The following is a 13574-nucleotide window of genomic DNA, read 5'->3' as shown; positions in this document are numbered from 1 at the left end:
AAAAATTTAGACGAAGATGATTTTTTTTTCAATGAAAATGCCAAAAAATAGCTATAACTCAAAAACCACTCAAAATACAGTCCTGAAAATTAATACACAGATTCCTCAATTAATTTCATTGGACACTTATTTCACCGTTTTTTAAAAAAATGAAGATATTTTGAGAAAAAAAAATTTTAGGAAAGATGATTTTTTTCAATGAAAAATCCAAAAAAATAACCATAACTCAAAAACTACTCAAAATACAGTCCTAAAAATTGATATACACATTGCTCAATTAATTTTATTAGACATCTATTTTAGCGTTTTTTTAAAAAATGAAAACATTTTGAGAAAAAAAAAATTTTTAGAGGGAGATGATTAATACATACGAGGGAGATGATGATAAAATATGAAAAATCAAATAAATAGCCATAACTCAAAAACCACTTTAAACACAGTTATGAAAATTAGTACACATATTCCGCAATTAATTTTATTAGATACTTATTTTAGCGTTCTTTAAAAAAATTAATGCATTATGAGAATAAAAAATTTTTAGTGAAAGATGATTTTTTTTCAATGAAAAATCCAAAAAATAGTCATAACTCAAAAACCACTCAAAATACAGTCCTAAAAATTGATACACACATTGCTCAGTTAATCTTATTAAACACCTATTTCAGCGTTTTTCAAAAAAGCCAAAGATTTCGAGAAAAAAGAATTTTTAGAGGAAGATGACTTTTTTTAATGAAAAATCCAAAAAATAGCCATAACTCAAAAACCACTTAAATTACGGTTCTGAAAATTTGTACACACATTCTTTAATTAATTTCATTAGGCATCTTTTTCGGCGTTTTATAAAAAAAAAAGTAAAACATTTTGAGAAAAAAAATTTTTAGAGGAAGATGAATTTTTTTCAATGAAAAATACAAAAAAAAAATCATACCTCAAAAACCATTTAAACTACAGTTCTGAAAATGTATACACACATTCCTTAATTAGTTTCATTAAACACCTATTTCAGCGTTTTTCAAAAAAATAAGGAAATTTAAGGAAAAAAAATTTTAGATCAAGATGATTTTTTTCAATGAAAAATTCAAAAAATAGCCATAACTCAAAAACCACTTAAAACACAGATCTGAAAATTAGTACACATATTCCTCAATTAATTTCATTAGACACCTATCTTAGCGTTTTTCAAATAAAATAAGAGATTTTAAGAAAAAAAATTTTTAGGGAAAGATGTTTTTTTTCTATGAAAAATCCACAAAATAGCCATAATTCAAAAACCACTTAAATTACAGTTCTGAAAATTAGAACACACATTCCCCAATTTATTTCATTAGACACCTATTTCAGCGCTTTTCAAAAAAATTAGGAGATTTTGAGAAAAAAAAATGTTAGACGAGGTTGATTTTTTTTCAATAAAAAATTCAAAAAATCGCTATAACTCAAAAACCACTCAAGTTACAGTTCTGAAAATTTGTACACTCATTCTTCAATTAATTTCATTACACATCTAGTTTAGCGTTACTCAAAAAAGTCAAACATTTTGAGAAAAAATTTATATGAAGATGATTTTTTTCAGTGAAAAATTCAAAAAATAGCCATAACTCAAAAACCACTCAAAACGCAGTTCTGAAAATTAGTACACACATTCCTCAATTCATTTTATTAAACACTTATTTCAGCGTTTTTCAAAAAAAAATCAAACATTTTCAGAAAAAAATTTTTTAGGGAAAGATGATTTTTTTCAATGAAAAATCCACAAAATAGCCATAATTCAAAAACCACTTAAATTACAGTTCTAAAAATTAATACACACATTCTCCAAATTATTTTATTAGACACCAATTTCAGCGTTTTTTAAAAAAATCAAGAGATTTTGAGAAAAAAAAAATTTACAGGAAAATGATTTTTTTTTTCAGTGAAATATTAAAAAGATAGCCATAACTCAAAAACCACTCAAAACACAGTTCTGAAAATTAGTACACATATTCCTCAATTAATTTTATTAGACACCTAATTTAGCGTTTTTCAAAAAAAATCGATCACTACACCTCAAATATGTGATAAAATGACTTTGATATCACATATATCCATCTATTTACTGCCCACCCTGATTTCAGTTTTATAGTAGTTTTCTATTTTTCTCCCTTATTTTTTATGTTATTTTTCTAAATTTTCACTTTTATTTAATTTTTTTTATTAGACTTAATATTATATTATTTTCATAACAATAAAAAATAAATATAGTATTTCACACTTAAAAATATTTTTTTAAGGGTTATAATTCATCTATTTACTGGCCACCCCGTTTCCCTGATCTAAGTTCTTTGGATTTTAGTCTTTAAGTATTTTTGGACGATTTTATTAATGACATGCCGATAATAGTTCAATACTAATTAAGTGACTAAGTGACAAAATGCTCTTCATACTTTTCTACTGTAAAAGAAAATTTCTTTTTCCTACTTAAACGTTTGTAAATTATTTAAAGTTTACTGCATACTACAAAAAAAGGTTTAAGAGAACAAATGACTTAAATAATATATAATTAACGGATTGACCTACTAATGTATAACACCATGCTCATATTAATTTGTGTAAAAATCCCTAAACCCCCGCCCCTTTTAACCGCTTTCTATTATACGTGAGCATCAAGATAAATTTGGGCGTGTCCCTATCGTGGCAGGTAAATTATATTTTGACGTTGAAAATTACCATTTTAACATTCAAAATTGCAACTTTAAGACTCCCGGTTGTTAAACGTGTATATAAAATAGGAAAATTTCCTTGAGACCATTCCAAGTGTGCTATTGGGAAACTTCGTAGACACCAAGATGAGATATTGAACACTTAAAGCTGTATAAGAACCTCCAGATCACAATGGCCTATAATTTTCCCTCAAACGCAAGGTTTTTACATGCAAAATCTACGATTTTGCTCAAATGAAATTTCTGCAATGCGGAGTAAGTGGTTTTTCTTGAATTAGAAGCGGCCCTTTTATACTCGGAAATTGTGAATTAAAGTTATATTTCTACGTTATTAAAAGGACGCAAATCACTACAAAATTACATGAGACGGTATTTAAAAGATACCGACAGGGAATGTGCATAGAACATTTATCAACAGATTGTCCCATCATATTTTTCCAGGTTTAAGATATGATCTGTTTTAATGAAACTACTGAGCCATGCAATGTCGCGTGATGCTTCTGTGACAACATATAATGGAGTTCTGTAACAATTCTCTTTGCTGCGTGTTTTTTAACCTGTAAATTTTTTTTTTATATCAATTAAGTAAATTAAAGCCTTTTAACAAGCTGCGGTTATTAAATACCCGTCATATATTATATCATATTATAATATTTTAGGTAGTTTTACTCATAAAATTATCTGTTTTCGAGCAAAGACATAAGATGAACGTTAACTTAAAAAAACATTGAATTTCTGTAGCACAAACTATACATATTACATCCTTGAATTAGAAAAACTCTTTGAAAGAGACTTTTGTAATTAATGAGAAAGGTTAATGAATTAAAACCTCTATATAGATTGATCTATTTAACTGTAGACTCCTTATTTCATTTCAAAAATCTCCTTGCATGTACTGTTTTGCAATATTCACAACATCCAATCTTCCTATATACCGTTTTAAAGAAAACACAATACCAGAAACTCATTAATAACTCGTTCTTGATTTTTTTGGATCTTTTCAGGAAGCTTTGATGAGCCTTCGATCTTAAATAAATACTCCATTATTATTTGAAGGATTATAAGAGCCCACCTTTAGAGAATGCTTACAAACGCAACACTATTGGCATAACTTAAAAGCATATGGTTCTCATTTTAAGAAAAGAGTCATGTTTATACCTAATTTATGACCTAATAAAGAAATCAAATTTTGCTTTGCTTTCCAGAAATAAAATAGGGTTTTTTCACGTTTTACTCGAAAACCTTAAGGCTATGTGAGAGAAGTATAGATACAAAAAATATTATTTTTTTTATCTCCTATAATTTTCTTAAGAATCATTTTTTTGTTATGTAATTATTTTCTGCAAAAAAAACATTCTTCATTAACCTTACCCTTAACCCCCCCACCCACCCCACACAATTTACCAGTAAGAAATTATTTTCAAAAATCATTGTTTTCCAAAATAATACGCATAAATAACAGCTGGATTTGTCATTAATATTTAATCTAATAACTCAGCCTTTTTATTTGAATTTTATGTAATTATATCTATGTACGTTAAGAAATATTTAATACAAAAGCGGTGCTATTAGATGGGATATTATGAACGAAAAACAGTGATTTTTCATAAAAATTTCTCACTGGGAAAATGTTTGGGGTGGGTGGGGGGTGTAACGGTTGTGTTGATGAAAAACAATGTTTTTGCAGAAAATTTATATGTAATATTTAATCTAATAATTACTGCTTACTTAAATTTGATATAATTTTATATATAAATATTTATTATAAAAACAGGGTTATTAGATAGGACAATATGGGCGAAAAACAGTGATTTTTTAGAAAAATTTTATCAAATATTTGATATAGTAATCGAATTTAAAAACTAGATATGTAAACTCCGTGTCAATTTTTTTCCCTTTTGTAAACAGAAGCATATATGATATACGTATATTCTACAGTTTAATAAATGTACCTTGACTGGAATATACGGTTGATAAATATACTAAAACTAAAAATTTAATAAAAAACGATAACAATATATGATGTATTGCTTGGGATATTTATTTTTTTCTCATTGGAGTGCCTGGAAGAAATAAACTAATTTGACTCTTATTGGCAACTGAATATCTTTATTTCTAGTAAATGAATAATATCTCATTATAGAATAGTATAATGTCTTTTAAGCTTTAAAATGTGAAGAATAACATCAATACACTTTCATAACACCACCATTTGGACCATACAAAAATGATAATTTCTCATGTGTTAAGTTTAAACGAATTATCAAAATGGCATTAGGTCGCTACCCGAAATTTTTTACATAAATTATCCAGAAAATCCGCTCGATTGGCAATTTGAATTTTGGGTTAATTTTAGGAAAATAAAATCCCCAAACCCGTCAGGTTTGCGTATTTTATAACGTTACATTAAATATTTACTTCGGTGGAAAAACAAAAGCCGGGGAAATAAAAAAAAGCAAAAGAAAAAATTAATTTCAGTAAACCAGAGCGGAAAAAACAAAACTTGTTTGCTGATTGCCCCAAGAATATTTTTATACGTGCGCTCTTTGTTTTTACAGGTAAACTAACATGAAACAAATATTTTTTTTACATAAATAAATTACTAATAGCATTTGGATATAAAGTTTGATTAAGTACTTCATTTATATAAACACACTAAACCGCATAATATTGAGTAGACAAAATACAACGCAAACACACATGATCAATTAATTGATACTGCATCATCAAATCTCGTTCTAACTACAGAATTTGCTCCAAATGAAGTTCTGGTAATGAAGATAATCGCATCAGTTCAGTTGTCGGCAAACAATACGTTAATCCACCTAACTAAATACGTAGAAACCAAACATTTATAGCCAGACAGTAGAAATTTTATCAGAAAGATACTCAAAAGTGCAGTTTGTCAAATGAGAAAAATATATAAAACCAGTTGCACCTGCAATGGGACAGTTGCCAGGTTTTTGAACGTCGTTTCTCATGTTTTAATAAAGCCAGGTGTGTCTTTTTAAAACATTTTATATGCTTTTAAGAATATTAAATGCAATTTTCTAGAACTGCATTAAATGATTAAAGGATTTTTGCTAGTAAATAAAATAAGATACAGAAAGGTTTATTGGAAGTCACGATACATTACAGGAATGACATTTTATGTAAAAGATGCAAATTGTTAGTGATCTATGAGAAATTTCAGAGTAAAAGGTTATGGGTAATCGAAAGTTAGGAAAACTGGAAAAAAATTTATTATTTTCTAGGATATGACCCAAACTTGGTGTTTTTTAAATGGAACACCCTGAATTTCTTGCTGAAAAAAAATTTAATATTTTTTCTAATATGTCGTCATTTTCCAAAATTTCCAATTAACAAATATTGTTTTATAACTCACTATGTTATTCTTAATTAAATAAAACGTTTTTTATCAAAACGTCATTTTGATAAATAACATGAAGCTTACTGCAAACTGAAAAAAACCAGTAGAGATAAATTTCTCTAATCAATTGCACAAATATTACATAAACTTAAAAAAAAAAATTAAAAATAACGCAAATGGCAATTCATTTGGTAAAACTGCTCTTACAGACTTAAAATGAATTTTCATCCATTTTTTACAAAAATAATGTCTTGGCTCTTCGTCCTTTTATAGCTACAGGAAAAGACAGTCCAATTTTAATTTTCTTAGGATTATATGTGTTTTTTCAGGTTTTACTCAAAAACCGTAAGGTTAGGTGAGAAAACTATAAATACAAAACCTATAAATTATTTTATCGCCTCTAATTTTCTTAAAAAGCATTTTTTTTCTCAGGCAATTATTTTCTGCAAAAAAATCGTTCTTAATAAACCCTACCCTTACCCTCCCACCCACCACCCCACACAACTTACCAGTAAGAAATTGTTTTCAAAAAGCATTGTTTTCCAAAATAATACACATGAATAACAGCTTGTTTCGTCGTTTATATTCAATCAAATAAGAGTTTGTTTATTTAAATTTGATACAGTTATATATATTAAGAAATATTTAATATGAAAACATATTAGATTGGATATTATGGACGAAAAACAGTAATTTTTCAATAGAATTTCTTACTGGCAAAATGTTTGGGGTGGGTGGGGGGGTAAGGATAGGGTTTATAAAAAACGATTTTTTTGCAGAAAATAATTGCCTGAGAAAAAAATGCTTTTTAAGTAAAATATAGATAACAAAAAAAATTATAATTTTTGTACTCATACTTTTCTTACATAACCTTACGGGTTCTTGAGTAAAACGTAAAAAAACATTTGTGAGACATGTGTAATCCTTAGAAAATTTAGATTCGACTTTTCCTGTAGCTATAAAAGGACGAAGAGCCAAGACATTATTTTTGTAAAAAATGGATGAAAATTCATTTTAAGTCTGTAAGAGCAGTTTTAACAAATGAATTGCCATTTGCGTTATTTTTATTTTTTTTTAAGTTTATGTAATATTTGTGCAATTAATTAGAGAAATTCATCTCTACTGGTTTTTTTCAGTTTGCAGTAAGCTTCATGTTATTTTTAATAAATGACGTTTTGATATGACTAAAACATTTTATTTAATTGAGTTAACATGGTGAGTTATAAAAAAATATTTGTTAGTTGGAAATTTTGGAAAATAACGACATATTAAAAAAAATATTCAATTTTTTTTCAGCAAAAAATTCAAGGTGTTCCATTTAAAAAATACCAAGTTTGGGTCATATCCTAGAAAATAATTAATTTTTTTTTCAGTTTTCCTAACTTTCGATTAACCATAACCTTTTACTCTGAAATTTCTCATAGATCACTAACAATTTGCATCTTTTATATAAAATGTCATTCCTGTAATGTATCCTGACTTCCAATAAACCTTTTTGTATCTTATTTCATTTACTAGCAAAAATTCCTTAAATTAATATATATTTAATGATAATACTATGTTAACCCTTAATTAAATAAAATGTTTTGGTCATATCCCCTAAAATCCAACCTAAATTTACGTCATTAAAACGTCATTCTCATAAATAAATCTTACTGCGAACCGGAAAAAACCAGCAGAAATAAATTTCCCTAATTAATTAAACAAATACCACATGAACTTCAAAAAAATTAAAAATAACCCAAATGTCAATTACTGTGGTAAAATTGCTCTTACAGTCTAAAAATGAATCTTTATCATTTTATACAAAAATAGTGTCTTGGCTCTTCGTCCTTTTATACCTACAGGACAAGACAGTCGAATCCTAATTTTATTAGGATTACATGTGTTTTTTCACGTTTTACTCGAAAACCGTAAGGTTATGTGAGAAAAGTATAGATACAAAAACTATTAATTTTTTTATCACCTATAATTTTCTTAAAAAGCATTTTTTTCTCAGGCAACTAATTTCTGCAAAAAAAATCGTTTTTAATAAACCCTACCTTTACCCTCCCACCCACCCTGCACAACTTACCAGTAAAAAATTGTTTTCAAAAATCATTCTTTTCCAAAATAATACGTATGAATAACATCTGGTTTTCTCGTTAATATATAATCTAATAGCACAGTTTATTTATTTACATTTGATATAATTATATATATATTAAGAAATATTTAATATGAAAACATATTAGATTGGATATTATGGACGAAAAACAGTGATTTTTCAAAAGAATTTCTCATTGAAAAAATGTTTGGGGTGGGTGGGGGGGTAAGGGTTTTGTTGATGAAAAACAATGTTTTCGCAAAAAATATATATATAAATATTTAGTATAAAAACAGCGTTATTAGAATGGATAATATGGACAAAAAAACAGTGATTTTTAAGAAGAGTTTCATCAAATATTTGAGATATAGTAATCGAAATAAATATACCAAAATCAAAAATTTATTTAAAAAACCTTAAATAAATATATATTTAATGATAATACCATGTTATCCTTAATTAAATAAAATGTTTCGGTCTTATCCCCTAAAGTCCAACCTAAATTTACTTAAAGTCATTAAAGCGTTATTTTAATAAATAACATGAATCTTACTGCAAACTGAAAAAAAAAACAAATTAATTGAACAAATACCACATAAACTTCAAAAAAATTAAAAATAACCCAAATGTCAATTCCTGTGGTAAAATTGCTCTTACAGTCTAAAAATGAATCTTTATTATTTTATACAAAAATAGCGTCTTGGCTCCTCGTCCTTTTATACCTACAGGAAAAGACAGTCGAATCTAAATTTTTTTAGGATTACACGTGTCTCGAGTTTACCTTAAAATAAAACACATTTTTTTCGTTATGAATGCAACAGCTGACACCCAAACCTGGAAGATAATGTACCTTGAAACTTCAACTGATTAAAACCTGCTTCTTTTTCGTGCAGTAAATAAAATAACTTCTCTTTTTTTTACTTATTATTTCCGTACTTCCTATGAGACAACGTTTGCAGCAGTATATCTGCAAGCAAACGGTCTTAATCCCCGAGCAGAAAACAAACAAATCTTTTACGAATTATCTAAAGAAAACTTGGCGGATTTTACGTTTAAATAATCCATATACTTTTTCCAAAAACGTATTGTTTTTTTCCCCCTTTTTTTACGCTGAATTGATATTACGCCGCTATTATGAAGAGGTTAGCCTTTTTCCTTTTTCGCTTTGCTTACATTTTAGCGCGTTATTTTTTATGGTTTTGCATCTTCTTTAAAGATGGGATCGTATACTTCGAAATATTTCATTTTAAATTTTCATGTTTACAGGAAGTTTGCCCTTTTGAAGGATCTGCGGATATTAAATTCTAGTGAAAATTTAATGCCGTGCACATATACTCTTATCCAATAAGAAACATGTAAATTATTCAGAGAAGTCCGTAATGTTTCTGAGCGGCTTTTTGTCTTAAAGTTACTTTTAAAGTAATTAAGAGAATACTCCAGGTTATCTAAGTAATTCTAGCTTATCCCAACTTTTTTATATAAGAGTGCCTAAAGTTTTAAAGTGACTTTATAGAAGTTAATAGCAGAAAATTTTATAAACATATTTGTTGTGTTCCTTGAAGTTATGCATTTAAAATTGTTATTAAATAAATATGTTTTAAGCTGACATATATCAATTTGTGCGTCATGTGCATTTTAGTTATGCATTTAAAATTGTAACTAGTTTAGTAAACAAGTAATTCCAGCTTATTTCATTTTTAATATAATCGAGGACTTATCTAAGTGTCTAAATCTAAGTTTCTAAATGGTTTTTGCGTGTTAAAGTGACTCAGAAGAAGTTAAATGACTATTCCAGGCAGTCCAAATTATATATAGGGCATACCTGCTTTTCTGGAATCTGCTTGTATTAATCGTCAACAAGATGGTGTAAACCAATTGACTATTCCAAGTCTGGACTGCACTTAATTAAGTTAGCACTTAATGTTTGTGTAGTTGCTTTATTTTAGATTAGCTCTATGCTATCCATATTCAATTTTTTAGCCTTTATATTAATTATCCTTAGCAGCAGAAAATTTTATATTCATTTGTATTGTATCCATTTGAGTTATGCGTTTGAAAGTGTATTAAATAAATATGTTGAAATTATTTTTTTGTACGTAAGCCATCAGTACTTCTAGCTCATAAATTTATTAATGTCTCATAACTTAAAATAACTAACTCAACTTGAATAAATTTTTATCCCTTGATTTCCCTCTAGACGTTAGTAGATATATGTATAAATATCTAGTCCCAATAACATATGTATTTGGAACTGTAACTAATTTAGTAAATAAATGTGTTATAAACATTGTAAAATTTAATGCCACCTACCTTATCCAATAAGAAATATGTAAATTACTCAGATAAGTCCGTAATGGTTCTAAGCATTTTTTTTTTACCTAAAGTTACATTAAATAAATTTAGTTAATATTTCAGGTACTCTAAGTAATTCTAGTTTGTCCTAACTTTATATAAGAGACCTGCCTTAAGTGATTTAATAGATGTTAACTGACTATTCCAGGCTCTCCAGGTACTCCAACTCATATACATATATCATAGCAGCTTTCCCTTTTAGAGAGAATTAGCTAGTGTAGACCAATTGACTATTCCAGACCTTCCAAGTCTAGAATACTCAATTTTAGTCCATGTATTAATTGACTTTAAGAGCAGAAAATTGTATGAATACGTGTATCACGTCCCTTTAAGTTATGCATTTGAATGTGTATTAGCTAAATGTGTTAAAAGCATTTAATATTATTTATTTGTAAATTAAGTATCATTACCTCTAGCTCATAAATTTATCAATTTATATATTGCATGCCTTTAAATTATGCATACTTTTTTTTTACCTAATTTATTTCATAAAGATGTGTCAATATAAAATGCCCATAAAATACCAATTGCATTTAAAATTAAAACTAATTAAATAAATAAATGTTAAAAATATTTAATTGTAAATTAAATCATTACTTCTAGCTCATCAATTTATCAATTTGTATGTCATATGGCTTTAAGTTATGCATATAAAACTTTACCAAATTACCTTTATAAATACGTGTTGTTAATATAAAACGGTTATAAAATGCCATTCATTTATGTATTTAAAATTGTAACCAGTTTATTGAATAAATTTGTTAAAAATATTTATTTTTATTCTTATCTAGAACATTTCCCTCCAGATGATAATAGTTATATGTATATTCAATCCCTTTAAGCAACGTATTTCGGATTTTAGCCTGTTAGTTCTAGTTAATAACTTAATTATTAAGTAGAATTACTTCTAGCTGATATATTTATTGATATATATATATATATATATATGAGATCCCTTAAAATTATGCATTTGAAACTATAACTAGTTTAATCAATAAATGTGTGAAAAATATTGCGAAAATTTAATGACATGCACATATACTCTAATCCAATAGAAATTTTGTATATTATTCAGAAAATTCTATAATATTTTCAAGCGGTTTTTTGTCTTTCAAGTATTTAAGGGACTATTTCACGTACTCCAGTTCATTCTTACCTCTTCATATAGGAGGACTTGCCTAAATGCCTAAGGGTTTCTAAATGGTTTATTCGTTTTAAAGTGACTTAGTAAAAGTTTACTGGCTATTCCAAGCACTCCAAATCATATATAGGCCATACTAGCTTCTCCTAAATATGATTGGATTACTTGAGAACAAGCTGCTGTACTCCAATTAACTATTCCAGATATTCCAAGCCTGGACTGCTTAAGTTTAACATGAGTACTTATAGAAGAGTCTGGGTAAAGTTGCTTTGTTTCAAGTTTTCTCTATGCCATCGATATTCAAATTTAGCCCTTATACTAACTATCCTTAAAAGCAGAATATATTATGAATATGTGTATCATAACCCACTTGATTTATGCATTTGAATGTGTATTAAGTAAGTGTGTTAAAATCATGTAATGTTATTTATTTTTAAATAAAGCACTAATACTTATAGCTTGTTAATTTATCAATTTGTATGTCATGCGCCTTTAAATAATGCATTTAGAATTGTAATTAGCTTAGCAAATAAATATATTAAAAACAATTAATAATATTTATTTGTAAATAAAATGTCATTAGCTCGTAAGTTTATTTATTTTTATTTCACACGTCTTTAAATTGGGCATTTAAAGTTCTACGTAATTTATTTATTGAATATGCACTGTGAATATAAAATACTCATCAAATCCATATTAATTATGCATGTAAAATTTTAACCACCTGAGTAAATCAATTTGTTAAAAATAATAAAACAGTATATTTATAAATGAACTATTACATTTAGCTAATAAATCTATTAACGTGTATGTCACATGCATTTAATTTATGCATTTGGGATTCCAACCAGATTAATAAAATAATAGGTGCTAAGACCAGAATTACTTCTAGCTGATAAATTTATAAACACGTATCTGACATCCCTTAAAATTATGCATTTAATATTTGAATTAATAAAATTAATATGTATGTGTTTAATAAATGAATTTGTGTTTCAAGTCCATTTAAGTTGTGCATTTTTAAGCACAAAACGTCTCTTTTTTTTATCAAATACGTGTCTAATAATTTTAGTTGTGCACAAAATAACCGGTTCGAATAAATAAAAAGCACATAAAGAATAGCGAGTGCCACATTCATAAATATGCAAGCGAGTACTTGCCAGGTTTACCAGCAAACATGTCGTGTTAAATAATTTCGTTTTTGCGGGTGTGTGTTATTTAAACATACGCGCTCCTATACCCGTTTATAATTAAAGAAGTTAAGCAAACGTGTAATGTTATACGCGACTCAAATCCGTCCCGTTCGTATCAAATCTTGCAATTATTTTTGAAAACATTTCGAGGGAAATTATTTTAATTGCTGTAAGCTGACTAGCATAATTCGGCTACCCAGAGTAATTTAATTTCCAAGATACTATTTTAAGTGAAGCTGACCTAGCGCTGTATATATATATAACTGGTAAACCCAAATTGTGGAATTTCTATGCTTACGGCCAAAATACCTCTCTGTCGCTCAACTATTTAAATTTAAATACCTTGGTCATCACAATATGCTTTAGACTGTCTTGGTTGGTTCAACAATTAACATTGGACCAAGTTAACAAACGTTTTCTATGCTTGATAAAAAATGATTATCGATTATAATGTTAAACCGCATTTTCAGTTTTTGTTCGTTCCTAAATTTAAATCGTTAAAAAAATGCGAATGTGTAAATTATTTTGTGGCCTTACCAATTTGCGAATCAAAATAACGCTATTAAAAATATATGATGGTTTTATTAATAATAAAATTTCCGACGATAAATATTTATGATGAAAATTTACCCTTTTTGTTTTGATTTTATGCGGGCGAGCGTTGTTTATAATTAATAAAACTGTAATTTTTTTAAGCGGTCTTTTCGAAATATACGATTAAACGTTGATTATTCCA

The sequence above is a fragment of the Anthonomus grandis genome, chromosome 22 (genome assembly GCF_022605725.1).
Source record: "Anthonomus grandis grandis chromosome 22, icAntGran1.3, whole genome shotgun sequence".
NCBI lineage: Eukaryota > Metazoa > Arthropoda > Insecta > Coleoptera > Curculionidae > Anthonomus > Anthonomus grandis.
Note: the sequence above shows the minus strand (reverse complement) of the source record.